The sequence below is a fragment of the Phyllobates terribilis genome, unplaced genomic scaffold (assembly GCF_046119375.1).
Source record: "Phyllobates terribilis strain yellow unplaced genomic scaffold, ASM4611937v1 Scaffold_8__6_contigs__length_399053987, whole genome shotgun sequence".
NCBI lineage: Eukaryota > Metazoa > Chordata > Amphibia > Anura > Dendrobatidae > Phyllobates > Phyllobates terribilis.
In genome coordinates this window covers 346,215,961-346,241,451 of record NW_027362768.1, presented here as the reverse complement: position 1 = coordinate 346,241,451, position 25,491 = coordinate 346,215,961, and the positions used below count along the sequence as shown (strand labels likewise).

Genomic DNA, 25,491 nt, shown 5'->3' with positions numbered 1-25,491 from the left:
GCCAAATGAACAAAAAGCATTGAATTCAATTCTTTCTGATTTTAGAAACTGCATTAAAGAAGGGGTGCACCGGTCCTGGAGATACTGCAATACCAGGTCAATGCGTGGAGTGGACAGAGCAAGCTCTTTTTCCATCTCCCTGTTCTAAAAATCCATTTAATATATGGTCCCCAGATAGGGGACGTATCAGATATTAAACTGATAAGAACAGATACTACACTTGATCTTAGCCAAAAGGCCGAGAAGCGATAACCAGAATTGGTTTCCGACTACGGTGCCACCCAAGGATTCTGAAAAGTCCATTTGTGGAGATGGCCACCTGGACTCCCGTTAAGAAGACATGCTGTCAACCTCTAGATCCCTCACATGCCTGCACTTTTCGGCTTGCTGCTGCTGCAATCCACGCGTTTTAGATCTGCATAACTCCACCTCTTTTAGCACAGTACCCTCAAGCTGTTCCCACCCGCCTCAACACCGTTGGAAGGGAGGAGAACCAATTAAGGCGGGGGGGGGGGGGGTGGAACGAGCAGCTGTCTACCCTTAGCAGGAGGGTTGCTGATTAATTACCTCTCCTGCTGCTGCTGCTGCTGGCTGTCCAGCAGCAGACTGAAGGTGGCTGCTGCTGTGCGCAGGTATATAAAGGCTCAGAGCCTATTATGACACGCGCAGCCAGCGTTCCATTGCCACATTCCGTCTACTGCAGGCGGGATACCTGGATGGCTGAATGTCACTGAGAAGCTCACAGAGACCGCCATAAGCAACAGTTTAAAAGAATGCCACAGACTAATCAACCAAACTTTTTGGGTTGGTTTCTCTTTTATAGTCTGCAGGCATTAAATGAAAGAAGTCATTGTTCCAGCAGAGGGAGACAACGTTTCAGAAAAGGCATTGTAGCAAACCAAAAAAGAAATTTTAAGCGCAGCAGAGTAACCAGCTCACATACCTGTTAGCTCAGGTGAGTTTAAAAGGCTGCTGTTGATAACAAGGGCATTTGCTAAATAGATGGTGTGTGTGCAACAATATACTGAAAGGTCAATTATATTGTGCAGCTTATCTCACCACCTGTAGTTATTTAGGTGAAAGCTCCAAAATGCTTGCCTAATATGTCTGTTTATCCAAAAGGAAGTATAGAGGGAGAGCTAGATAGATAGCATTGCATTACATTACATGGCAATGCAATGCACAGTTGCTGAAGTTGAACCAAAATGAGCTTGTCATCTGGCTTCTGCAACTTTTAACATGAAAAATCCAATGAGGAGAAGAAAAGCAAAGCCAAAGAGTCCATCCCAAAATCCGACAAACAAGCCAAATGAACAAAAAGCATTGAATTCAATTCTTTCTGATTTTAGAAACTGCATTAAAGAAGGGGTGCACCGGTCCTGGAGATACTGCAATACCAGGTCAATGCGTGGAGTGGACAGAGCAAGCTCTTTTTCCATCTCCCTGTTCTAAAAATCCATTTAATATATGGTCCCCAGATAGGGGACGTATCAGATATTAAACTGATAAGAACAGATACTACACTTGATCTTAGCCAAAAGGCCGAGAAGCGATAACCAGAATTGGTTTCCGACTACGGTGCCACCCAAGGATTCTGAAAAGTCCATTTGTGGAGATGGCCACCTGGACTCCCGTTAAGAAGACATGCTGTCAACCTCTAGATCCCTCACATGCCTGCACTTTTCGGCTTGCTGCTGCTGCAATCCACGCGTTTTAGATCTGCATAACTCCACCTCTTTTAGCACAGTACCCTCAAGCTGTTCCCACCCGCCTCAACACCGTTGGAAGGGAGGAGAACCAATTAAGGCTGGGGGGGGGGGTGGAACGAGCAGCTGTCTACCCTTAGCAGGAGGGTTGCTGATTAATTACCTCTCCTGCTGCTGCTGCTGCTGGCTGTCCAGCAGCAGACTGAAGGTGGCTGCTGCTGTGCGCAGGTATATAAAGGCTCAGAGCCTATTATGACACGCGCAGCCAGCGTTCCATTGCCACATTCCGTCTACTGCAGGCGGGATACCTGGATGGCTGAATGTCACTGAGAAGCTCACAGAGACCGCCATAAGCAACAGTTTAAAAGAATGCCACAGACTAATCAACCAAACTTTTTGGGTTGGTTTCTCTTTTATAGTCTGCAGGCATTAAATGAAAGAAGTCATTGTTCCAGCAGAGGGAGACAACGTTTCAGAAAAGGCATTGTAGCAAACCAAAAAAGAAATTTTAAGCGCAGCAGAGTAACCAGCTCACATACCTGTTAGCTCAGGTGAGTTTAAAAGGCTGCTGTTGATAACAAGGGCATTTGCTAAATAGATGGTGTGTGTGCAACAATATACTGAAAGGTCAATTATATTGTGCAGCTTATCTCACCACCTGTAGTTATTTAGGTGAAAGCTCCAAAATGCTTGCCTAATATGTCTGTTTATCCAAAAGGAAGTATAGAGGGAGAGCTAGATAGATAGCATTGCATTACATTACATGGCAATGCAATGCACAGTTGCTGAAGTTGAACCAAAATGAGCTTGTCATCTGGCTTCTGCAACTTTTAACATGAAAAATCCAATGAGGAGAAGAAAAGCAAAGCCAAAGAGTCCATCCCAAAATCCGACAAACAAGCCAAATGAACAAAAAGCATTGAATTCAATTCTTTCTGATTTTAGAAACTGCATTAAAGAAGGGGTGCACCGGTCCTGGAGATACTGCAATACCAGGTCAATGCGTGGAGTGGACAGAGCAAGCTCTTTTTCCATCTCCCTGTTCTAAAAATCCATTTAATATATGGTCCCCAGATAGGGGACGTATCAGATATTAAACTGATAAGAACAGATACTACACTTGATCTTAGCCAAAAGGCCGAGAAGCGATAACCAGAATTGGTTTCCGACTACGGTGCCACCCAAGGATTCTGAAAAGTCCATTTGTGGAGATGGCCACCTGGACTCCCGTTAAGAAGACATGCTGTCAACCTCTAGATCCCTCACATGCCTGCACTTTTCGGCTTGCTGCTGCTGCAATCCACGCGTTTTAGATCTGCATAACTCCACCTCTTTTAGCACAGTACCCTCAACCCCCGGCTGTTCCCACCCGCCTCAACACCGTTGAAAGGGAGGAGAACCAATTAAGGCGGGGGGGGGGTGGAACGAGCAGCTGTCTACCCTTAGCAGGAGGGTTGCTGATTAATTACCTCTCCTGCTGCTGCTGCTGCTGGCTGTCCAGCAGCAGACTGAAGGTGGCTGCTGCTGTGCGCAGGTATATAAAGGCTCAGAGCCTATTATGACACGCGCAGCCAGCGTTCCATTGCCACATTCCGTCTACTGCAGGCGGGATACCTGGATGGCTGAATGTCACTGAGAAGCTCACAGAGACCGCCATAAGCAACAGTTTAAAAGAATGCCACAGACTAATCAACCAAACTTTTTGGGTTTGTTTCTCTTTTATAGTCTGCAGGCATTAAATGAAAGAAGTCAGTGTTCCAGCAGAGGGAGACAACGTTTCAGAAAAGGCATTGTAGCAAACCAAAAAAGAAATTTTAAGCGCAGCAGAGTAACCAGCTCACATACCTGTTAGCTCAGGTGAGTTTAAAAGGCTGCTGTTGATAACAAGGGCATTTGCTAAATAGATGGTGTGTGTGCAACAATATACTGAAAGGTCAATTATATTGTGCAGCTTATCTCACCACCTGTAGTTATTTAGGTGAAAGCTCCAAAATGCTTGCCTAATATGTCTGTTTATCCAAAAGGAAGTATAGAGGGAGAGCTAGATAGATAGCATTGCATTACATTACATGGCAATGCAATGCACAGTTGCTGAAGTTGAACCAAAATGAGCTTGTCATCTGGCTTCTGCAACTTTTAACATGAAAAATCCAATGAGGAGAAGAAAAGCAAAGCCAAAGAGTCCATCCCAAAATCCGACAAACAAGCCAAATGAACAAAAAGCATTGAATTCAATTCTTTCTGATTTTAGAAACTGCATTAAAGAAGGGGTGCACCGGTCCTGGAGATACTGCAATACCAGGTCAATGCGTGGAGTGGACAGAGCAAGCTCTTTTTCCATCTCCCTGTTCTAAAAATCCATTTAATATATGGTCCCCAGATAGGGGACGTATCAGATATTAAACTGATAAGAACAGATACTACACTTGATCTTAGCCAAAAGGCCGAGAAGCGATAACCAGAATTGGTTTCCGACTACGGTGCCACCCAAGGATTCTGAAAAGTCCATTTGTGGAGATGGCCACCTGGACTCCCGTTAAGAAGACATGCTGTCAACCTCTAGATCCCTCACATGCCTGCACTTTTCGGCTTGCTGCTGCTGCAATCCACGCGTTTTAGATCTGCATAACTCCACCTCTTTTAGCACAGTACCCTCAACCCCCGGCTGTTCCCACCCGCCTCAACACCGTTGGAAGGGAGGAGAACCAATTAAGGCGGGGGGGGGGGGTGGAACGAGCAGCTGTCTACCCTTAGCAGGAGGGTTGCTGATTAATTACCTCTCCTGCTGCTGCTGCTGCTGGCTGTCCAGCAGCAGACTGAAGGTGGCTGCTGCTGTGCGCAGGTATATAAAGGCTCAGAGCCTATTATGACACGCGCAGCCAGCGTTCCATTGCCACATTCCGTCTACTGCAGGCGGGATACCTGGATGGCTGAATGTCACTGAGAAGCTCACAGAGACCGCCATAAGCAACAGTTTAAAAGAATGCCACAGACTAATCAACCAAACTTTTTGGGTTGGTTTCTCTTTTATAGTCTGCAGGCATTAAATGAAAGAAGTCAGTGTTCCAGCAGAGGGAGACAACGTTTCAGAAAAGGCATTGTAGCAAACCAAAAAAGAAATTTTAAGCGCAGCAGAGTAACCAGCTCACATACCTGTTAGCTCAGGTGAGTTTAAAAGGCTGCTGTTGATAACAAGGGCATTTGCTAAATAGATGGTGTGTGTGCAACAATATACTGAAAGGTCAATTATATTGTGCAGCTTATCTCACCACCTGTAGTTATTTAGGTGAAAGCTCCAAAATGCTTGCCTAATATGTCTGTTTATCCAAAAGGAAGTATAGAGGGAGAGCTAGATAGATAGCATTGCATTACATTACATGGCAATGCAATGCACAGTTGCTGAAGTTGAACCAAAATGAGCTTGTCATCTGGCTTCTGCAACTTTTAACATGAAAAATCCAATGAGGAGAAGAAAAGCAAAGCCAAAGAGTCCATCCCAAAATCCGACAAACAAGCCAAATGAACAAAAAGCATTGAATTCAATTCTTTCTGATTTTAGAAACTGCATTAAAGAAGGGGTGCACCGGTCCTGGAGATACTGCAATACCAGGTCAATGCGTGGAGTGGACAGAGCAAGCTCTTTTTCCATCTCCCTGTTCTAAAAATCCATTTAATATATGGTCCCCAGATAGGGGACGTATCAGATATTAAACTGATAAGAACAGATACTACACTTGATTTTAGCCAAAAGGCCGAGAAGCGATAACCAGAATTGGTTTCCGACTACGGTGCCACCCAAGGATTCTGAAAAGTCCATTTGTGGAGATGGCCACCTGGACTCCCGTTAAGAAGACATGCTGTCAACCTCTAGATCCCTCACATGCCTGCACTTTTCGGCTTGCTGCTGCTGCAATCCACGCGTTTTAGATCTGCATAACTCCACCTCTCTTAGCACAGTACCCTCAACCCCCGGCTGTTCCCACCCGCCTCAACACCGTTGGAAGGGAGGAGAACCAATTAAGGCGGGGGGGGGGGGGTGGAACGAGCAGCTGTCTACCCTTAGCAGGAGGGTTGCTGATTAATTACCTCTCCTGCTGCTGCTGCTGCTGGCTGTCCAGCAGCAGACTGAAGGTGGCTGCTGCTGTGCGCAGGTATATAAAGGCTCAGAGCCTATTATGACACGCGCAGCCAGCGTTCCATTGCCACATTCCGTCTACTGCAGGCGGGATACCTGGATGGCTGATTGTCACTGAGAAGCTCACAGAGACCGCCATAAGCAACAGTTTAAAAGAATGCCACAGACTAATCAACCAAACTTTTTGGGTTGGTTTCTCTTTTATAGTCTGCAGGCATTAAATGAAAGAAGTCAGTGTTCCAGCAGAGGGAGACAACGTTTCAGAAAAGGCATTGTAGCAAACCAAAAAAGAAATTTTAAGCGCAGCAGAGTAACCAGCTCACATACCTGTTAGCTCAGGTGAGTTTAAAAGGCTGCTGTTGATAACAAGGGCATTTGCTAAATAGATGGTGTGTGTGCAACAATATACTGAAAGGTCAATTATATTGTGCAGCTTATCTCACCACCTGTAGTTATTTAGGTGAAAGCTCCAAAATGCTTGCCTAATATGTCTGTTTATCCAAAAGGAAGTATAGAGGGAGAGCTAGATAGATAGCATTGCATTACATTACATGGCAATGCAATGCACAGTTCCTGAAGTTGAACCAAAATGAGCTTGTCATCTGGCTTCTGCAACTTTTAACATGAAAAATCCAATGAGGAGAAGAAAAGCAAAGCCAAAGAGTCCATCCCAAAATCCGACAAACAAGCCAAATGAACAAAAAGCATTGAATTCAATTCTTTCTGATTTTAGAAACTGCATTAAAGAAGGGGTGCACCGGTCCTGGAGATACTGCAATACCAGGTCAATGCGTGGAGTGGACAGAACAAGCTCTTTTTCCATCTCCCTGTTCTAAAAATCCATTTAATATATGGTCCCCAGATAGGGGACGTATCAGATATTAAACTGATAAGAACAGATACTACACTTGGTCTTAGCCAAAAGGCCGAGAAGCGATAACCAGAATTGGTTTCCGACTACGGTGCCACCCAAGGATTCTGAAAAGTCCATTTGTGGAGATGGCCACCTGGACTCCCGTTAAGAAGACATGCTGTCAACCTCTAGATCCCTCACATGCCTGCACTTTTCGGCTTGCTGCTGCTGCAATCCACGCGTTTTAGATCTGCATAACTCCACCTCTTTTAGCACAGTACCCTCAACCCCCGGCTGTTCCCACCCGCCTCAACACCGTTGGAAGGGAGGAGAACCAATTAAGGCGGGGGGGGGGGGTGGAACGAGCAGCTGTCTACCCTTAGCAGGAGGGTTGCTGATTAATTACCTCTCCTGCTGCTGCTGCTGCTGGCTGTCCAGCAGCAGACTGAAGGTGGCTGCTGCTGTGCGCAGGTATATAAAGGCTCAGAGCCTATTATGACACGCGCAGCCAGCGTTCCATTGCCACATTCCGTCTACTGCAGGCGGGATACCTGGATGGCTGAATGTCACTGAGAAGCTCACAGAGACCGCCATAAGCAACAGTTTAAAAGAATGCCACAGACTAATCAACCAAACTTTTTGGGTTGGTTTCTCTTTTATAGTCTGCAGGCATTAAATGAAAGAAGTCAGTGTTCCAGCAGAGGGAGACAACGTTTCAGAAAAGGCATTGTAGCAAACCAAAAAAGAAATTTTAAGCGCAGCAGAGTAACCAGCTCACATACCTGTTAGCTCAGGTGAGTTTAAAAGGCTGCTGTTGATAACAAGGGCATTTGCTAAATAGATGGTGTGTGTGCAACAATATACTGAAAGGTCAATTATATTGTGCAGCTTATCTCACCACCTGTAGTTATTTAGGTGAAAGCTCCAAAATGCTTGCCTAATATGTCTGTTTATCCAAAAGGAAGTATAGAGGGAGAGCTAGATAGATAGCATTGCATTACATTACATGGCAATGCAATGCACAGTTGCTGAAGTTGAACCAAAATGAGCTTGTCATCTGGCTTCTGCAACTTTTAACATGAAAAATCCAATGAGGAGAAGAAAAGCAAAGCCAAAGAGTCCATCCCAAAATCCGACAAACAAGCCAAATGAACAAAAAGCATTGAATTCAATTCTTTCTGATTTTAGAAACTGCATTAAAGAAGGGGTGCACCGGTCCTGGAGATACTGCAATACCAGGTCAATGCGTGGAGTGGACAGAGCAAGCTCTTTTTCCATCTCCCTGTTCTAAAAATCCATTTAATATATGGTCCCCAGATAGGGGACGTATCAGATATTAAACTGATAAGAACAGATACTACACTTGATCTTAGCCAAAAGGCCGAGAAGCGATAACCAGAATTGGTCTCCGACTACGGTGCCACCCAAGGATTCTGAAAAGTCCATTTGTGGAGATGGCCACCTGGACTCCCGTTAAGAAGACATGCTGTCAACCTCTAGATCCCTCACATGCCTGCACTTTTCGGCTTGCTGCTGCTGCAATCCACGCGTTTTAGATCTGCATAACTCCACCTCTTTTAGCACAGTACCCTCAACCCCCGGCTGTTCCCACCCGCCTCAACACCGTTGGAAGGGAGGAGAACCAATTAAGGCGGGGGGGGGGGTGGAACGAGCAGCTGTCTACCCTTAGCAGGAGGGTTGCTGATTAATTACCTCTCCTGCTGCTGCTGCTGCTGGCTGTCCAGCAGCAGACTGAAGGTGGCTGCTGCTGTGCGCAGGTATATAAAGGCTCAGAGCCTATTATGACACGCGCAGCCAGCGTTCCATTGCCACATTCCGTCTACTGCAGGCGGGATACCTGGATGGCTGATTGTCACTGAGAAGCTCACAGAGACCGCCATAAGCAACAGTTTAAAAGAATGCCACAGACTAATCAACCAAACTTTTTGGGTTGGTTTCTCTTTTATAGTCTGCAGGCATTAAATGAAAGAAGTCAGTGTTCCAGCAGAGGGAGACAACGTTTCAGAAAAGGCATTGTAGCAAACCAAAAAAGAAATTTTAAGCGCAGCAGAGTAACCAGCTCACATACCTGTTAGCTCAGGTGAGTTTAAAAGGCTGCTGTTGATAACAAGGGCATTTGCTAAATAGATGGTGTGTGTGCAACAATATACTGAAAGGTCAATTATATTGTGCAGCTTATCTCACCACCTGTAGTTATTTAGGTGAAAGCTCCAAAATGCTTGCCTAATATGTCTGTTTATCCAAAAGGAAGTATAGAGGGAGAGCTAGATAGATAGCATTGCATTACATTACATGGCAATGCAATGCACAGTTCCTGAAGTTGAACCAAAATGAGCTTGTCATCTGGCTTCTGCAACTTTTAACATGAAAAATCCAATGAGGAGAAGAAAAGCAAAGCCAAAGAGTCCATCCCAAAATCCGACAAACAAGCCAAATGAACAAAAAGCATTGAATTCAATTCTTTCTGATTTTAGAAACTGCATTAAAGAAGGGGTGCACCGGTCCTGGAGATACTGCAATACCAGGTCAATGCGTGGAGTGGACAGAACAAGCTCTTTTTCCATCTCCCTGTTCTAAAAATCCATTTAATATATGGTCCCCAGATAGGGGACGTATCAGATATTAAACTGATAAGAACAGATACTACACTTGGTCTTAGCCAAAAGGCCGAGAAGCGATAACCAGAATTGGTTTCCGACTACGGTGCCACCCAAGGATTCTGAAAAGTCCATTTGTGGAGATGGCCACCTGGACTCCCGTTAAGAAGACATGCTGTCAACCTCTAGATCCCTCACATGCCTGCACTTTTCGGCTTGCTGCTGCTGCAATCCACGCGTTTTAGATCTGCATAACTCCACCTCTTTTAGCACAGTACCCTCAACCCCCGGCTGTTCCCACCCGCCTCAACACCGTTGGAAGGGAGGAGAACCAATTAAGGCGGGGGGGGGGGTGGAACGAGCAGCTGTCTACCCTTAGCAGGAGGGTTGCTGATTAATTACCTCTCCTGCTGCTGCTGCTGCTGGCTGTCCAGCAGCAGACTGAAGGTGGCTGCTGCTGTGCGCAGGTATATAAAGGCTCAGAGCCTATTATGACACGCGCAGCCAGCGTTCCATTGCCACATTCCGTCTACTGCAGGCGGGATACCTGGATGGCTGAATGTCACTGAGAAGCTCACAGAGACCGCCATAAGCAACAGTTTAAAAGAATGCCACAGACTAATCAACCAAACTTTTTGGGTTGGTTTCTCTTTTATAGTCTGCAGGCATTAAATGAAAGAAGTCAGTGTTCCAGCAGAGGGAGACAACGTTTCAGAAAAGGCATTGTAGCAAACCAAAAAAGAAATTTTAAGCGCAGCAGAGTAACCAGCTCACATACCTGTTAGCTCAGGTGAGTTTAAAAGGCTGCTGTTGATAACAAGGGCATTTGCTAAATAGATGGTGTGTGTGCAACAATATACTGAAAGGTCAATTATATTGTGCAGCTTATCTCACCACCTGTAGTTATTTAGGTGAAAGCTCCAAAATGCTTGCCTAATATGTCTGTTTATCCAAAAGGAAGTATAGAGGGAGAGCTAGATAGATAGCATTGCATTACATTACATGGCAATGCAATGCACAGTTGCTGAAGTTGAACCAAAATGAGCTTGTCATCTGGCTTCTGCAACTTTTAACATGAAAAATCCAATGAGGAGAAGAAAAGCAAAGCCAAAGAGTCCATCCCAAAATCCGACAAACAAGCCAAATGAACAAAAAGCATTGAATTCAATTCTTTCTGATTTTAGAAACTGCATTAAAGAAGGGGTGCACCGGTCCTGGAGATACTGCAATACCAGGTCAATGCGTGGAGTGGACAGAGCAAGCTCTTTTTCCATCTCCCTGTTCTAAAAATCCATTTAATATATGGTCCCCAGATAGGGGACGTATCAGATATTAAACTGATAAGAACAGATACTACACTTGATCTTAGCCAAAAGGCCGAGAAGCGATAACCAGAATTGGTTTCCGACTACGGTGCCACCCAAGGATTCTGAAAAGTCCATTTGTGGAGATGGCCACCTGGACTCCCGTTAAGAAGACATGCTGTCAACCTCTAGATCCCTCACATGCCTGCACTTTTCGGCTTGCTGCTGCTGCAATCCACGTGTTTTAGATCTGCATAACTCCACCTCTTTTAGCACAGTACCCTCAACCCCCGGCTGTTCCCACCCGCCTCAACACCATTGGAAGGGAGGAGAACCAATTAAGGCGGGGGGGGGTGGAACGAGCAGCTGTCTACCCTTAGCAGGAGGGTTGCTGATTAATTACCTCTCCTGCTGCTGCTGGCTGTCCAGCAGCAGACTGAAGGTGGCTGCTGCTGTGCGCAGGTATATAAAGGCTCAGAGCCTATTATGACACGCGCAGCCAGCGTTCCATTGCCACATTCCGTCTACTGCAGGCGGGATACCTGGATGGCTGAATGTCACTGAGAAGCTCACAGAGACCGCCATAAGCAACAGTTTAAAAGAATGCCACAGACTAATCAACCAAACTTTTTGGGTTGGTTTCTCTTTTATAGTCTGCAGGCATTAAATGAAAGAAGTCAGTGTTCCAGCAGAGGGAGACAACGTTTCAGAAAAGGCATTGTAGCAAACCAAAAAAGAAATTTTAAGCGCAGCAGAGTAACCAGCTCACATACCTGTTAGCTCAGGTGAGTTTAAAAGGCTGCTGTTGATAACAAGGGCATTTGCTAAATAGATGGTGTGTGTGCAACAATATACTGAAAGGTCAATTATATTGTGCAGCTTATCTCACCACCTGTAGTTATTTAGGTGAAAGCTCCAAAATGCTTGCCTAATATGTCTGTTTATCCAAAAGGAAGTATAGAGGGAGAGCTAGATAGATAGCATTGCATTACATTACATGGCAATGCAATGCACAGTTGCTGAAGTTGAACCAAAATGAGCTTGTCATCTGGCTTCTGCAACTTTTAACATGAAAAATCCAATGAGGAGAAGAAAAGCAAAGCCAAAGAGTCCATCCCAAAATCCGACAAACAAGCCAAATGAACAAAAAGCATTGAATTCAATTCTTTCTGATTTTAGAAACTGCATTAAAGAAGGGGTGCACCGGTCCTGGAGATACTGCAATACCAGGTCAATGCGTGGAGTGGACAGAGCAAGCTCTTTTTCCATCTCCCTGTTCTAAAAATCCATTTAATATATGGTCCCCAGATAGGGGACGTATCAGATATTAAACTGATAAGAACAGATACTACACTTGATCTTAGCCAAAAGGCCGAGAAGCGATAACCAGAATTGGTTTCCGACTACGGTGCCACCCAAGGATTCTGAAAAGTCCATTTGTGGAGATGGCCACCTGGACTCCCGTTAAGAAGACATGCTGTCAACCTCTAGATCCCTCACATGCCTGCACTTTTCGGCTTGCTGCTGCTGCAATCCACGCGTTTTAGATCTGCATAACTCCACCTCTTTTAGCACAGTACCCTCAACCCCCGGCTGTTCCCACCCGCCTCAACACCGTTGGAAGGGAGGAGAACCAATTAAGGCGGGGGGGGGGGGTGGAACGAGCAGCTGTCTACCCTTAGCAGGAGGGTTGCTGATTAATTACCTCTCCTGCTGCTGCTGCTGGCTGTCCAGCAGCAGACTGAAGGTGGCTGCTGCTGTGCGCAGGTATATAAAGGCTCAGAGCCTATTATGACACGCGCAGCCAGCGTTCCATTGCCACATTCCGTCTACTGCAGGCGGGATACCTGGATGGCTGAATGTCACTGAGAAGCTCACAGAGACCGCCATAAGCAACAGTTTAAAAGAATGCCACAGACTAATCAACCAAACTTTTTGGGTTGGTTTCTCTTTTATAGTCTGCAGGCATTAAATGAAAGAAGTCAGTGTTCCAGCAGAGGGAGACAACGTTTCAGAAAAGGCATTGTAGCAAACCAAAAAAGAAATTTTAAGCGCAGCAGAGTAACCAGCTCACATACCTGTTAGCTCAGGTGAGTTTAAAAGGCTGCTGTTGATAACAAGGGCATTTGCTAAATAGATGGTGTGTGTGCAACAATATACTGAAAGGTCAATTATATTGTGCAGCTTATCTCACCACCTGTAGTTATTTAGGTGAAAGCTCCAAAATGCTTGCCTAATATGTCTGTTTATCCAAAAGGAAGTATAGAGGGAGAGCTAGATAGATAGCATTGCATTACATTACATGGCAATGCAATGCACAGTTGCTGAAGTTGAACCAAAATGAGCTTGTCATCTGGCTTCTGCAACTTTTAACATGAAAAATCCAATGAGGAGAAGAAAAGCAAAGCCAAAGAGTCCATCCCAAAATCCGACAAACAAGCCAAATGAACAAAAAGCATTGAATTCAATTCTTTCTGATTTTAGAAACTGCATTAAAGAAGGGGTGCACCGGTCCTGGAGATACTGCAATACCAGGTCAATGCGTGGAGTGGACAGAGCAAGCTCTTTTTCCATCTCCCTGTTCTAAAAATCCATTTAATATATGGTCCCCAGATAGGGGACGTATCAGATATTAAACTGATAAGAACAGATACTACACTTGATCTTAGCCAAAAGGCCGAGAAGCGATAACCAGAATTGGTTTCCGACTACGGTGCCACCCAAGGATTCTGAAAAGTCCATTTGTGGAGATGGCCACCTGGACTCCCGTTAAGAAGACATGCTGTCAACCTCTAGATCCCTCACATGCCTGCACTTTTCGGCTTGCTGCTGCTGCAATCCACGCGTTTTAGATCTGCATAACTCCACCTCTTTTAGCACAGTACCCTCAACCCCCGGCTGTTCCCACCCGCCTCAACACCGTTGGAAGGGAGGAGAACCAATTAAGGCGGGGGGGGGGTGGAACGAGCAGCTGTCTACCCTTAGCAGGAGGGTTGCTGATTAATTACCTCTCCTGCTGCTGCTGCTGCTGGCTGTCCAGCAGCAGACTGAAGGTGGCTGCTGCTGTGCGCAGGTATATAAAGGCTCAGAGCCTATTATGACACGCGCAGCCAGCGTTCCATTGCCACATTCCGTCTACTGCAGGCGGGATACCTGGATGGCTGAATGTCACTGAGAAGCTCACAGAGACCGCCATAAGCAACAGTTTAAAAGAATGCCACAGACTAATCAACCAAACTTTTTGGGTTGGTTTCTCTTTTATAGTCTGCAGGTGTGACACCCCAGGGGTCTGGTTGCCACAGTGATAGAGATATTACGTCTGAGAGCAGGTGGGAGGTCCTTTGGTCAGGGATCCTGTGCATGCCACACCTCCTGCCCAGTCTTGGGAGGGGAAGAACTTCCCCTGTATAAACCCTGGGCTGAGGCAGGGTTAGTCAGACAAGGAGAGTGGAGACAAGAAGCAGCATAGGAAACAGCAGAGTTACAAGGAGTCAGGGGCTGGCAGCTGCAGAGCTCGCCCTGACTAAGAAGATTCTTTACCGGACCCGGAGTCCGAGGCTGTGGGGACTAACTCCTACCCAGCAGCAGAATCCGTCAGGCAGGGGATTTCAGGTCCTCTGGCCCAGAAGCCCGAAGGCACGTTCACACGCGTGGGACCAGCACCGCCATCGTGGAGCGGAAGCCATTAGAAGGCCCCGAGTCACCGGCCATACGGGTGAGCACCACACGGTACACTCAGGGACGTGGGCTACTTACATCAGCTTCTAGCAAGGTAGCCAAAAGAGTACAGTCAGTTTGGGAGGCCTACAACTACGCCTGGCCAGGGGAGATCTCATCTGCTCAAACACTGACCAGGCCCCGTTTGCTAGCAAGTACTCCGGGAGGGTCTATCGTTGTTACCAGTAAAGACCCTGAACTACACCGTACCGTCTCTGAGTGGTTCCTGCTACCCCCATCATCCACGTCGGCTGCCCTGAGGCCATACCCCTCCCGTTGGGGGTTATACTATCACGCTGCACAATCCTACCACCGGCCTCAGCGGTCTGCCCTGCAGCAGCAGCTCCCTGGCTGCACTCAACGGGTGGCGTAGTCATCAACCATTTACCGCTAACAGACTGCCGTCCAGTTTGACTCCCTGGGTACGGACCGGGTCACCGCCACGAGACTACAACCCTCAACAGATCCGGCTCCGGGTAAGCTCACGCGTGCGCAACGCAGCGCGACACAGGCCCAGGGGCGCGTCAACTTTGGCGTAGTCGGCAGGATTTCGTGCCCGCAACCACCGGGTACTGCGTGCCTGAAAAGCAAAGACTGTTCAAACTTACCAGTGGTGAAGATTCCCGCTATCCGTGGAGGTTTCCCGCCATCCGGCGCCATCTTCTACCTTCTTCCCGCCATCGGTGAAGTTTCCCGCCATCCGGCGCCATCTTCGGCCTTCTTCCCGCCATCCGTGGAGTTTTCCCGCCGTTGGACGCCATCTTGAGGACGCCGCGCGGGAAGAAGAGGGGCGTGGACTCCGAAAGCGCGCGAGAACTGAAGCCCCGCCTCACGTCCGGACGTTGCGTAAGGTCCTGGAAGGAGCCCAGCAGACGCCGACGTCACAGGAGCGCGACGGAAGGTCCTCAACCCTGACGATCCACTGCGGAGCCGCGGCCTACGGAAGAGGATCATCGCAAGGTAGGCCACAGTCCACTAGGGGGGAGGAAGATGTCGGATACGGAGGAGAGCTTCACTGCCTCAACCCCCGCCAGCGCTACCGCTGCTGCAGTTATGCCCTTCACCATGCCCTATATCCCGGGAGCAGCTTGGCTACCCCAGTACTCAGGGGAGTCACATACCCTGCATGACTTTAGAGAAAAGCTGGATAGCCTCTTCCAGGTGTACCCCCTCACAGAAGAGCAAAAAGTGAGCATCCTGGTGGCCCAACTAACCGGGGCAGCCAAAAGGGAAGTAAAATCCTGGCCACCTGGGAGGAAGACTGTCGCAGGGATACTAACCCGGCTGAAGGACACCTTTGATACCCGCACCTCAGCCGAGATTAAGCTTAGATTCTACGGGTGCAAGCAGCGAGCGCATGAGAGTATAAGGGACTATGCACTAAACCTACAAGAGGCCCTGAGGGCCATAAAGCAGACCGACCCTGATGGGGTGGGAAACGAGGACAGGCTGTTGACTGAACAATTTATAGAGGGTTTATATTGCAATGCCCACCGAACCCAGTTGCGGGCAATGGCCTTACAGGATCCCCATCTGGACTTTGCACAGTTCAAGGACAGAGCCATCCGGGTGCTCCGAGAACCGGCACCAGGTGGCGTTGTGACCCACAGACGCCCCACTACCACTTACTACCAGGAGGCGGCGCCCTTGTCAGCAGGGCCTGTGGGAGCTGATGCGCAGGCTTTGGACAATGACCCGGCTCCAGACCTACACCATCAGGTCCAAGAGCTAGCTAAGAGCGTTGCTGCGCTAACCCGAACTGTGCAGTCTTTACAGGCTTCCACCCCAGGGAAGATCCAGCTGGCATCCGGACCGGAGGACATCCCGTGGCGTCGACCAAGGAGGACCCCACCGGCCAGAGGAAGACCCAGTGACCGATACAGTGAGGACGGACGACCCATCTGCCGCCGCTGCAATCAACCCGGACATATGGCAAGGTACTGTTCTTTAAACGGGCACAACCTGGGGTAGAGGGCCAACCCCCAGGGAAAAGATCACCAGGCCCATCGAACTGGCGCGACAGATATGTGGGAGGACGTCCAGTCTTGCCTGTGGTACTGGATGGCATTCCCATGAGTGCCCTACTGGACACCGGGTCACAGGTCACCACCATCCCGTACGTGCTCTTCAAGCAGTACTGGAATGACTCGGATATTACCCGCTACCCTGACGACGACTTGAGTATCATCGCCAGCAATGGTCAGCCCGTGCCACAGATCGGATTTAAAGAGGTGACCATCAAAATTGGTAGAGTCGAACTGGCCGCACAGGGACTGATCATTGTAGATATTGACAAACATGAGAGTCACCCAAAAATAACTCTAGGAACTAATGTAATTGAAAATTGTCTTGCAGAGGTGATTTTCCTTTTACAGCAGGTTGCCAAGAATGCCAGCTCCGGCGAGCAGCGGGTGCTCCAGAAAGAGATCCGGGCACTGATGCAACGGCAACAAGTGGAACTCTCCGGCGGTGAGATTGGTAGCGTAAGAATGTGTGACCCTTTTCCTATTGCCATGCCCCCAAAAAGTGAAATGATGATTTGGTGCCGGGCAGCTATTGGTCTGAGAGGTAGAGATTACCAGGCAATGGTAGAACCAGTTTACTCAGACAGTAGGCCCACCATTTTGACAGCACGGGGGGTGGTCAATGTACGCCATGGGAGGGTGCCCGTTCGCATAATATATATCGGGGAGAGGGAAGTGTACCTGCCCCGGTATGCCACGCTAGCCAAATTATATACCACTAATCAAAATTCTATACAATCTGTGGAACCCTTGCCTCCATCTCACCCGGAGAAAGGTAACGGCTCTAAGAAAGACATGGAGGACTGGTGTCAGCAACTACATCTGGGTACTGACTCCACTCCCTCACATCAGAAACAAGGAGTCTATCGGGTGGTTCAAGAGTATGAGAGAGTGTTTAGTAAACACCCGTTAGACTTCGGGCGAGTCAAGGGGGTAGAACATTGCATCCCCACGGGAGATCATCCTCCCATAAAAGAGAGGTATCGACCCGTACCCCCTGCACATTACCAACACGCCAAGGGGATGCTTAGAGACATGAAGGAGGCTGGGGTAATCCGGGATAGTTGTAGCCCCTGGGCAGCCCCATTAGTTTTAGTCAAAAAGAAAGACAACACTATGAGGATGTGTGTAGATGACCGGAAAATCAACCGTATCACACACAAGGATGCGTACCCCTTACCAAGGATAGAGGAGTCATTGGCTGCTTTAAGATCTGCTAACTTCTTCTCTACCTTGGATCTCACTAGCGGGTACTGGCAGGTTCCTGTAGCAGAGGCGGACCGGGAGAAGACCGCATTCACCACCCCGATGGGACTTAGCGAGTTCACCTGCATGCCGTTCGGACTCTGCAACGCACCAGGAACCTTCCAACGCCTAATGGAGTGTTGTCTGGGCCACAGAAACTTCGAGACGGTCCTGTTGTACCTGGACGATGTCATCATATATTCCAAGACGTATGAGGACCACCTGAAACACCTGGCGGAAGTGTTCGAGGCTCTGGCGAGTTACGGCCTAAAGGTGAAACCCTCCAAGTGTCACCTCCTGAAACCAAAGGTGCAGTACCTGGGACACGTGGTGAGTGCTGACGGAGTGGCTCCCGACCCTGATAAGATCACCGCAATTAAGGGATGGCCAAGCCCCTCCAGCGTAAAAGAAGTGCGGCAGTTCCTCGGGTTGGTAGGCTACTACCGAAGGTTTATTCCCGGTTTCACCAAAGAAGGCAGCACCTATACAGGACCTCCTGATAGGCCAGTCCCGGAAGGCCAAGAACCAGAAGCCGCCCTTCAAATGGGAGGAGCTGGAAGAAGAGTCCTTCCGCCAGCTGAAGATGGCCCTCACGGGGGACGAAATCCTGGCGTACCCGGATTATAGTCAGCCCTTTATCCTCTACACCGACGCCAGTAACATCGGGCTAGGAGCCGTACTGTCCCAGATTCAGCAGGGGAGAGAACGAGTAATCTCCTATGCCAGCCGAAAACTGCGACCCACCGAAAGGAACCCCGAAAATTACAGCTCATTCAAGCTAGAGTTCCTGGCCGTGGTATGGGCAGTCACCGAGCGCTTTAGGCATTACCTCGCTTCTTCCCGGTTCACCGTATACACGGATAACAACCCGTTGACACACCTGGACACGGCAAGACTCGGTGCCCTGGAGCAGAGGTGGATGGCCCGTCTGTCCAACTACGAGTTCACAATCAAATACCGGGCAGGACGCTCCAATACTAACGCGGACGCCCTGTCCAGGATGCCCAACCTGCCGGACGAAGGAGAAGATCTGGAGGGACTGGAAGAAGTTGAACTCCCTGCGTTCCACCGTCATGGGACTATCCAGTATTCCCACCGGGTAAGGGGTAAGCAGGCTGCTACGTTGAACCCCTTACCCCACTACAACTGGGCGGAAACGCAAGACAGCGACCCTGCCGTCCGACTGGTGAAGGAGATGCTGACTCGGCTGGAGGCTCGCCTTGAACCAGACGCTCCGGAGGAAGCCAAACAACTATGGGCGGAGAAGAGTCGACTATTCCTTTACAAGGGGAAGTTGTGCCGCAGAATGGTCAACTCCCGGACGCATGAACTACTCTGGCAAGTAGTGGTGCCACGAAGAGACGCAGCCATGGTGATGGAGGCATACCACGACGGAGCTGGACACTTCGGGTGGAAAAAGCTGGAGTTCCTGCTGCGCGAGCGGTTCCACTGGGTAGGCATGAGGGGAACCATCGAGAAGTGGTGCAGAGACTGTGGCCCGTGCAATCTGAGAAGGAAGGACCGGGCCAGCCAGAAGACTCCCCTGCAGTCCATCGTCACCCGGCAACCGTTGGAACTGGTAGCCTTGGATCATGTAAAACTGACCCCAAGCAGAAGTGGCTACGTCTACGCGTTAACCATCGTGGATCATTACTCCCGGTTCTTGGTTGTCGTCCCCGTCAAGGACTTAATGGCTCAAACAGCAGCTAGAGCCTTCCAGCAGCACTTCTGCCGTCCACACGGGTACCCGGACCAAGTGCTGACGGACCAGGGACCTGCCTTTGAAGCGGAGGTCTTTCAGGAATTCTGCAATCTGTATGGCTGCCGGAAGATAAGGACGACACCCTACCATCCGCAGACTAATGGACTTTGTGAAAAAATGAACCAGGTGGTAATGGATCTTCTAAAAACGTTGCCCCTGGAAGAACGCAGTCTGTGGCCTGAAAAGTTGCCCGATCTGGTGGACCTATACAACCACATCCCGGTAGGTTCCACCAACTGTACCCCGGCTTACCTAATGAGGGCAAGACCTGGTAAGTTACCTGTTGACCTGGAAATGGGAGTCCTGACCCCCGAGGACACTTCACCAGAAACAGACTGGGACACAGAGAGGCAGCAGCAGTACCGGAGAGTACAGGAGAGCGTGGAGCGAAGTCTCTGTCAGGCTAGGGAAAGACAAGAGAAAACTTACAACCAGTATGCTCCCGCTGTTCCCCTGGTACCCGGAGAGCAGGTCTTGAAGAGGAAGAGACGGCTCCACAAGTTGGACGACCAGTGGGAGAAGGACCCGTACACCGTACTGCCCTCAAGCCACGAGAACCCGAAGGTCTGTACCATCAGTAAAGACGGAGGGGAAACCACAGCCATTGTATCCCGGGACCACCTGAAGAAGTGTCCCGAACAACTGAGGAACCCTGAAGAGGAACAAGAAGACCATCGACCCGTGGGAGAAAGGGAAGATATGGTTAGTACCGTGCTCGGGGACTTCCCTCGGTCTTGGACTCAAGTCAATGGTGCAGTTGTGGTACCCGTACTCACCTTCCTCCAACCATCATCCCAAGAACCTACGGAGCAACGGGTGGAGCTGGAAAAACAGCCGGTCCAGGAGGCAGAAGACTCCACACAAGTAGAACAGGAGAATCAACCCTCTGCTTATAGTGAGCCTGCCGTACCCCTAGTGAGACAAAGAGCCGGTAGACAGCTGCCCAGTTTACCCTTGACAGCTCCTACACCCTGTAGTTCAGGGCCAGACAGTCAGCTCCGTAGGTCCACTAGGGCCACTAGAGGCCAGTTACCCGCACGCTGGAGAATTTGAAGTGTAAAAATAGTTTTATTTATGTTTATCTGTGTATTGTTGCTTGTGTATAATTTTGTGTTTCCAGTTGTTTTTAGGAAACCTTGGTGGATTTACCGGGAATCCTTGTATATAGTTGGAGCGTAACCCAGGATGGACTAGAGACTGTTAAGGACTCGGGGTAGGACAGACCCCTACCTGGTTACGTCTCCCTGTGTTGGTGAAATGGACACCTTTGCTTTTCTTCAAAGACTACACCCGGTTGCGGATATGCCGTGACCATCTTATTGTGTTTCCTTATTGTATTTTATTGTTATTGTTATACCTTGGTATATTTTTCTAAAAAAAAGTGTTTAGTCCCGGAGTACTAAATTTCACTAGGGGGGAATGTGACACCCCAGGGGTCTGGTTGCCACAGTGATAGAGATATTACGTCTGAGAGCAGGTGGGAGGTCCTTTGGTCAGGGATCCTGTGCATGCCACACCTCCTGCCCAGTCTTGGGAGGGGAAGAACTTCCCCTGTATAAACCCTGGGCTGAGGCAGGGTTAGTCAGACAAGGAGAGTGGAGACAAGAAGCAGCATAGGAAACAGCAGAGTTACAAGGAGTCAGGGGCTGGCAGCTGCAGAGCTCGCCCTGACTAAGAAGATTCTTTACCGGACCCGGAGTCCGAGGCTGTGGGGACTAACTCCTACCCAGCAGCAGAATCCGTCAGGCAGGGGATTTCAGGTCCTCTGGCCCAGAAGCCCGAAGGCACGGTCACACGCGTGGGACCAGCACCGCCATCGTGGAGCGGAAGCCATTAGAAGGCCCCGAGTCACCGGCCATACGGGTGAGCACCACACGGTACACTCAGGGACGTGGGCTACTTACATCAGCTTCTAGCAAGGTAGCCAGAAGAGTACAGTCAGTTTGGGAGGCCTACAACTACGCCTGGCCAGGGGAGATTTCATCTGCTCAAAGACTGACCAGGCCCCGTTTGCTAGCAAGTACTCCGGGAGGGTCTATCGTTGTTACCAGTAAAGACCCTGAACTACACCGTACCGTCTCTGAGTGGTTCCTGCTACCCCCATCATCCACGTCGGCTGTCCTGAGGCCATACCCCTCCCATTGGGGGTTATACTATCACGCTGCACAATCCTACCACCGGCCTCAGCGGTCTGCCCTGCAGCAGCAGCTCCCTGGCTGCACTCAACGGGTGGCGTAGTCATCAACCATTTACCGCTAACAGACTGCCGTCCAGTTTGACTCCCTGGGTACGGACCGGGTCACCGCCACGAGACTACAACCCTCAACAGATCCGGCTCCGGGTAAGCTCACGCGTGCGCAACGCAGCGCGACACAGGCCCAGGGGCGCGTCACAGGCATTAAATGAAAGAAGTCAGTGTTCCAGCAGAGGGAGACAACGTTTCAGAAAAGGCATTGTAGCAAACCAAAAAAGACATTTTAAGCGCAGCAGAGTAACCAGCTCACATACCTGTTAGCTCAGGTGAGTTTAAAAGGCTGCTGTTGATAACAAGGGCATTTGCTAAATAGATGGTGTGTGTGCAACAATATACTGAAAGGTCAATTATATTGTGCAGCTTATCTCACCACCTGTAGTTATTTAGGTGAAAGCTCCAAAATGCTTGCCTAATATGTCTGTTTATCCAAAAGGAAGTATAGAGGGAGAGCTAGATAGATAGCATTGCATTACATTACATGGCAATGCAATGCACAGTTGCTGAAGTTGAACCAAAATGAGCTTGTCATCTGGCTTCTGCAACTTTTAACATGAAAAATCCAATGAGGAGAAGAAAAGCAAAGCCAAAGAGTCCATCCCAAAATCCGACAAACAAGCCAAATGAACAAAAAGCATTGAATTCAATTCTTTCTGATTTTAGAAACTGCATTAAAGAAGGGGTGCACCGGTCCTGGAGATACTGCAATACCAGGTCAATGCGTGGAGTGGACAGAGCAAGCTCTTTTTCCATCTCCCTGTTCTAAAAATCCATTTAATATATGGTCCCCAGATAGGGGACGTATCAGATATTAAACTGATAAGAACAGATACTACACTTGATCTTAGCCAAAAGGCCGAGAAGCGATAACCAGAATTGGTTTCCGACTACGGTGCCACCCAAGGATTCTGAAAAGTCCATTTGTGGAGATGGCCACCTGGACTCCCGTTAAGAAGACATGCTGTCAACCTCTAGATCCCTCACATGCCTGCACTTTTCGGCTTGCTGCTGCTGCAATCCACGCGTTTTAGATCTGCATAACTCCACCTCTTTTAGCACAGTACCCTCAACCCCCGGCTGTTCCCACCCGCCTCAACACCGTTGGAAGGGAGGAGAACCAATTAAGGCGGGGGGGGGGTGGAACGAGCAGCTGTCTACCCTTAGCAGGAGGGTTGCTGATTAATTACCTCTCCTGCTGCTGCTGCTGCTGGCTGTCCAGCAGCAGACTGAAGGTGGCTGCTGCTGTGCGCAGGTATATAAAGGCTCAGAGCCTATTATGACACGCGCAGCCAGCGTTCCATTGCCACATTCCGTCTACTGCAGGCGGGATACCTGGATGGCTGAATGTCACTGAGAAGCTCACAGAGACCGCCATAAGCAACAGTTTAAAAGAATGCCACAGACTAATCAACCAAACTTTTTGGGTTGGTTTCTCTTTTATAATCTGCAGGCATTAAATGAAAGAAGTCAGTGTTCCAGCAGAGGGAGACAACGTTTCAGAAAAGGCATTGTAGCAAACCAAAAAAGAAATTTTAAGCGCAGCAGAGTAACCAGCTCACATACCTGTTAGCTCAGGTGAGTTTAAAAGGCTGCTGTTGATAACAAGGGCATTTGCTAAATAGATGGTGTGTGTGCAACAATATACTGAAAGGTCAATTATATTGTGCAGCTTATCTCACCACCTGTAGTTATTTAGGTGAAAGCTCCAAAATGCTTGCCTAATATGTCTGTTTATCCAAAAGGAAGTATAGAGGGAGAGCTAGATAGATAGCATTGCATTACATTACATGGCAATGCAATGCACAGTTGCTGAAGTTGAACCAAAATGAGCTTGTCATCTGGCTTCTGCAACTTTTAACATGAAAAATCCAATGAGGAGAAGAAAAGCAAAGCCAAAGAGTCCATCCCAAAATCCGACAAACAAGCCAAATGAACAAAAAGCATTGAATTCAATTCTTTCTGATTTTAGAAACTGCATTAAAGAAGGGGTGCACCGGTCCTGGAGATACTGCAATACCAGGTCAATGCGTGGAGTGGACAGAGCAAGCTCTTTTTCCATCTCCCTGTTCTAAAAATCCATTTAATATATGGTCCCCAGATAGGGGACGTATCAGATATTAAACTGATAAGAACAGATACTACACTTGATCTTAGCCAAAAGGCCGAGAAGCGATAACCAGAATTGGTTTCCGACTACGGTGCCACCCAAGGATTCTGAAAAGTCCATTTGTGGAGATGGCCACCTGGACTCCCGTTAAGAAGACATGCTGTCAACCTCTAGATCCCTCACATGCCTGCACTTTTCGGCTTGCTGCTGCTGCAATCCACGCGTTTTAGATCTGCATAACTCCACCTCTTTTAGCACAGTACCCTCAACCACCGGCTGTTCCCACCCGCCTCAACACCGTTGGAAGGGAGGAGAACCAATTAAGGCGGGGGGGGGGTGGAACGAGCAGCTGTCTACCCTTAGCAGGAGGTTTGCTGATTAATTACCTCTCCTGCTGCTGCTGCTGCTGGCTGTCCAGCAGCAGACTGAAGGTGGCTGCTGCTGTGCACAGGTATATAAAGGCTCAGAGCCTATTATGACACGCGCAGCCAGCGTTCCATTGCCACATTCCGTCTACTGCAGGCGGGATACCTAGATGGCTGAATGTCACTGAGAAGCTCACAGAGACCGCCATAAGCAACAGTTTAAAAGAATGCCACAGACTAATCAACCAAACTTTTTGGGTTGGTTTCTCTTTTATAGTCTGCAGGCATTAAATGAAAGAAGTCAGTGTTACAGCAGAGGGAGACAACGTTTCAGAAAAGGCATTGTAGCAAACCAAAAAAGAAATTTTAAGCGCAGCAGAGTAACCAGCTCACATACCTGTTAGCTCAGGTGAGTTTAAAAGGCTGCTGTTGATAACAAGGGCATTTGCTAAATAGATGGTGTGTGTGCAACAATATACTGAAAGGTCAATTATATTGTGCAGCTTATCTCACCACCTGTAGTTATTTAGGTGAAAGCTCCAAAATGCTTGCCTAATATGTCTGTTTATCCAAAAGGAAGTATAGAGGGAGAGCTAGATAGATAGCATTGCATTACATTACATGGCAATGCAATGCACAGTTGCTGAAGTTGAACCAAAATGAGCTTGTCATCTGGCTTCTGCAACTTTTAACATGAAAAATCCAATGAGGAGAAGAAAAGCAAAGCCAAAGAGTCCATCCCAAAATCCGACAAACAAGCCAAATGAACAAAAAGCATTGAATTCAATTCTTTCTGATTTTAGAAACTGCATTAAAGAAGGGGTGCACCGGTCCTGGAGATACTGCAATACCAGGTCAATGCGTGGAGTGGACAGAGCAAGCTCTTTTTCCATCTCCCTGTTCTAAAAATCCATTTAATATATGGTCCCCAGATAGGGGACGTATCAGATATTAAACTGATAAGAACAGATACTACACTTGATCTTAGCCAAAAGGCCGAGAAGCGATAACCAGAATTGGTTTCTGACTACGGTGCCACCCAAGGATTCTGAAAAGACCATTTGTGGAGATGGCCACCTGGACTCCCGTTAAGAAGACATGCTGTCAACCTCTAGCTCCCTCACATGCCTGCACTTTTCGGCTTGCTGCTGCTGCAATCCACGCGTTTTAGATCTGCATAACTCCACCTCTTTTAGCACAGTACCCTCAACCCCCTGCTGTTCCCACCCGCCTCAACACCGTTGGAAGGGAGGAGAACCAATTAAGGCGGGGGGGGTGGAACGAGCAGCTGTCTACCCTTAGCAGGAGGGTTGCTGATTAATTACCTCTCCTGCTGCTGCTGCTGGCTGTCCAGCAGCAGACTGAAGGTGGCTGCTGCTGTGCGCAGGTATATAAAGGCTCAGA

At 48.4% G+C, this 25,491-nt stretch overlaps 14 non-coding genes across 14 annotated transcripts; all 14 read right to left on the bottom strand.

Annotated features, from left to right (window-relative positions):
* Positions 1–59: 59 nt before the first annotated feature.
* LOC141157885 (U2 spliceosomal RNA) lies at positions 60–250 on the bottom strand. Its single transcript, XR_012247923.1, has one exon. It is a non-coding gene; the product is annotated as a U2 spliceosomal RNA (small nuclear RNA).
* A 1,113-nt stretch (positions 251–1,363) lies between these two features.
* Positions 1,364–1,554, bottom strand: LOC141157884 (U2 spliceosomal RNA). The gene has a single exon (XR_012247922.1). It is a non-coding gene; the product is annotated as a U2 spliceosomal RNA (small nuclear RNA).
* Positions 1,555–2,665: 1,111 nt separating this feature from the next.
* Positions 2,666–2,856, bottom strand: LOC141157883 (U2 spliceosomal RNA). Its single transcript, XR_012247921.1, has one exon. It is a non-coding gene; the product is annotated as a U2 spliceosomal RNA (small nuclear RNA).
* A 1,115-nt stretch (positions 2,857–3,971) lies between these two features.
* Positions 3,972–4,162, bottom strand: LOC141157881 (U2 spliceosomal RNA). Its single transcript, XR_012247919.1, has one exon. It is a non-coding gene; the product is annotated as a U2 spliceosomal RNA (small nuclear RNA).
* Positions 4,163–5,279: 1,117 nt separating this feature from the next.
* LOC141159990 (U2 spliceosomal RNA) lies at positions 5,280–5,470 on the bottom strand. The gene has a single exon (XR_012249981.1). It is a non-coding gene; the product is annotated as a U2 spliceosomal RNA (small nuclear RNA).
* A 1,118-nt stretch (positions 5,471–6,588) lies between these two features.
* Positions 6,589–6,779, bottom strand: LOC141160013 (U2 spliceosomal RNA). Its single transcript, XR_012250003.1, has one exon. It is a non-coding gene; the product is annotated as a U2 spliceosomal RNA (small nuclear RNA).
* A 1,117-nt stretch (positions 6,780–7,896) lies between these two features.
* Positions 7,897–8,087, bottom strand: LOC141157880 (U2 spliceosomal RNA). The gene has a single exon (XR_012247918.1). It is a non-coding gene; the product is annotated as a U2 spliceosomal RNA (small nuclear RNA).
* Positions 8,088–9,203: 1,116 nt separating this feature from the next.
* LOC141160012 (U2 spliceosomal RNA) lies at positions 9,204–9,394 on the bottom strand. Its single transcript, XR_012250002.1, has one exon. It is a non-coding gene; the product is annotated as a U2 spliceosomal RNA (small nuclear RNA).
* Positions 9,395–10,510: 1,116 nt separating this feature from the next.
* On the bottom strand, positions 10,511–10,701 carry LOC141157879 (U2 spliceosomal RNA). The gene has a single exon (XR_012247917.1). It is a non-coding gene; the product is annotated as a U2 spliceosomal RNA (small nuclear RNA).
* Positions 10,702–11,809: 1,108 nt separating this feature from the next.
* Positions 11,810–12,000, bottom strand: LOC141157878 (U2 spliceosomal RNA). The gene has a single exon (XR_012247916.1). It is a non-coding gene; the product is annotated as a U2 spliceosomal RNA (small nuclear RNA).
* A 1,114-nt stretch (positions 12,001–13,114) lies between these two features.
* Positions 13,115–13,305, bottom strand: LOC141157877 (U2 spliceosomal RNA). The gene has a single exon (XR_012247915.1). It is a non-coding gene; the product is annotated as a U2 spliceosomal RNA (small nuclear RNA).
* Positions 13,306–22,292: 8,987 nt separating this feature from the next.
* Positions 22,293–22,483, bottom strand: LOC141157876 (U2 spliceosomal RNA). Its single transcript, XR_012247914.1, has one exon. It is a non-coding gene; the product is annotated as a U2 spliceosomal RNA (small nuclear RNA).
* A 1,115-nt stretch (positions 22,484–23,598) lies between these two features.
* LOC141157875 (U2 spliceosomal RNA) lies at positions 23,599–23,789 on the bottom strand. The gene has a single exon (XR_012247913.1). It is a non-coding gene; the product is annotated as a U2 spliceosomal RNA (small nuclear RNA).
* Positions 23,790–24,904: 1,115 nt separating this feature from the next.
* On the bottom strand, positions 24,905–25,095 carry LOC141157874 (U2 spliceosomal RNA). The gene has a single exon (XR_012247912.1). It is a non-coding gene; the product is annotated as a U2 spliceosomal RNA (small nuclear RNA).
* Between the last annotated feature and the right edge of the window lie 396 nt (positions 25,096–25,491).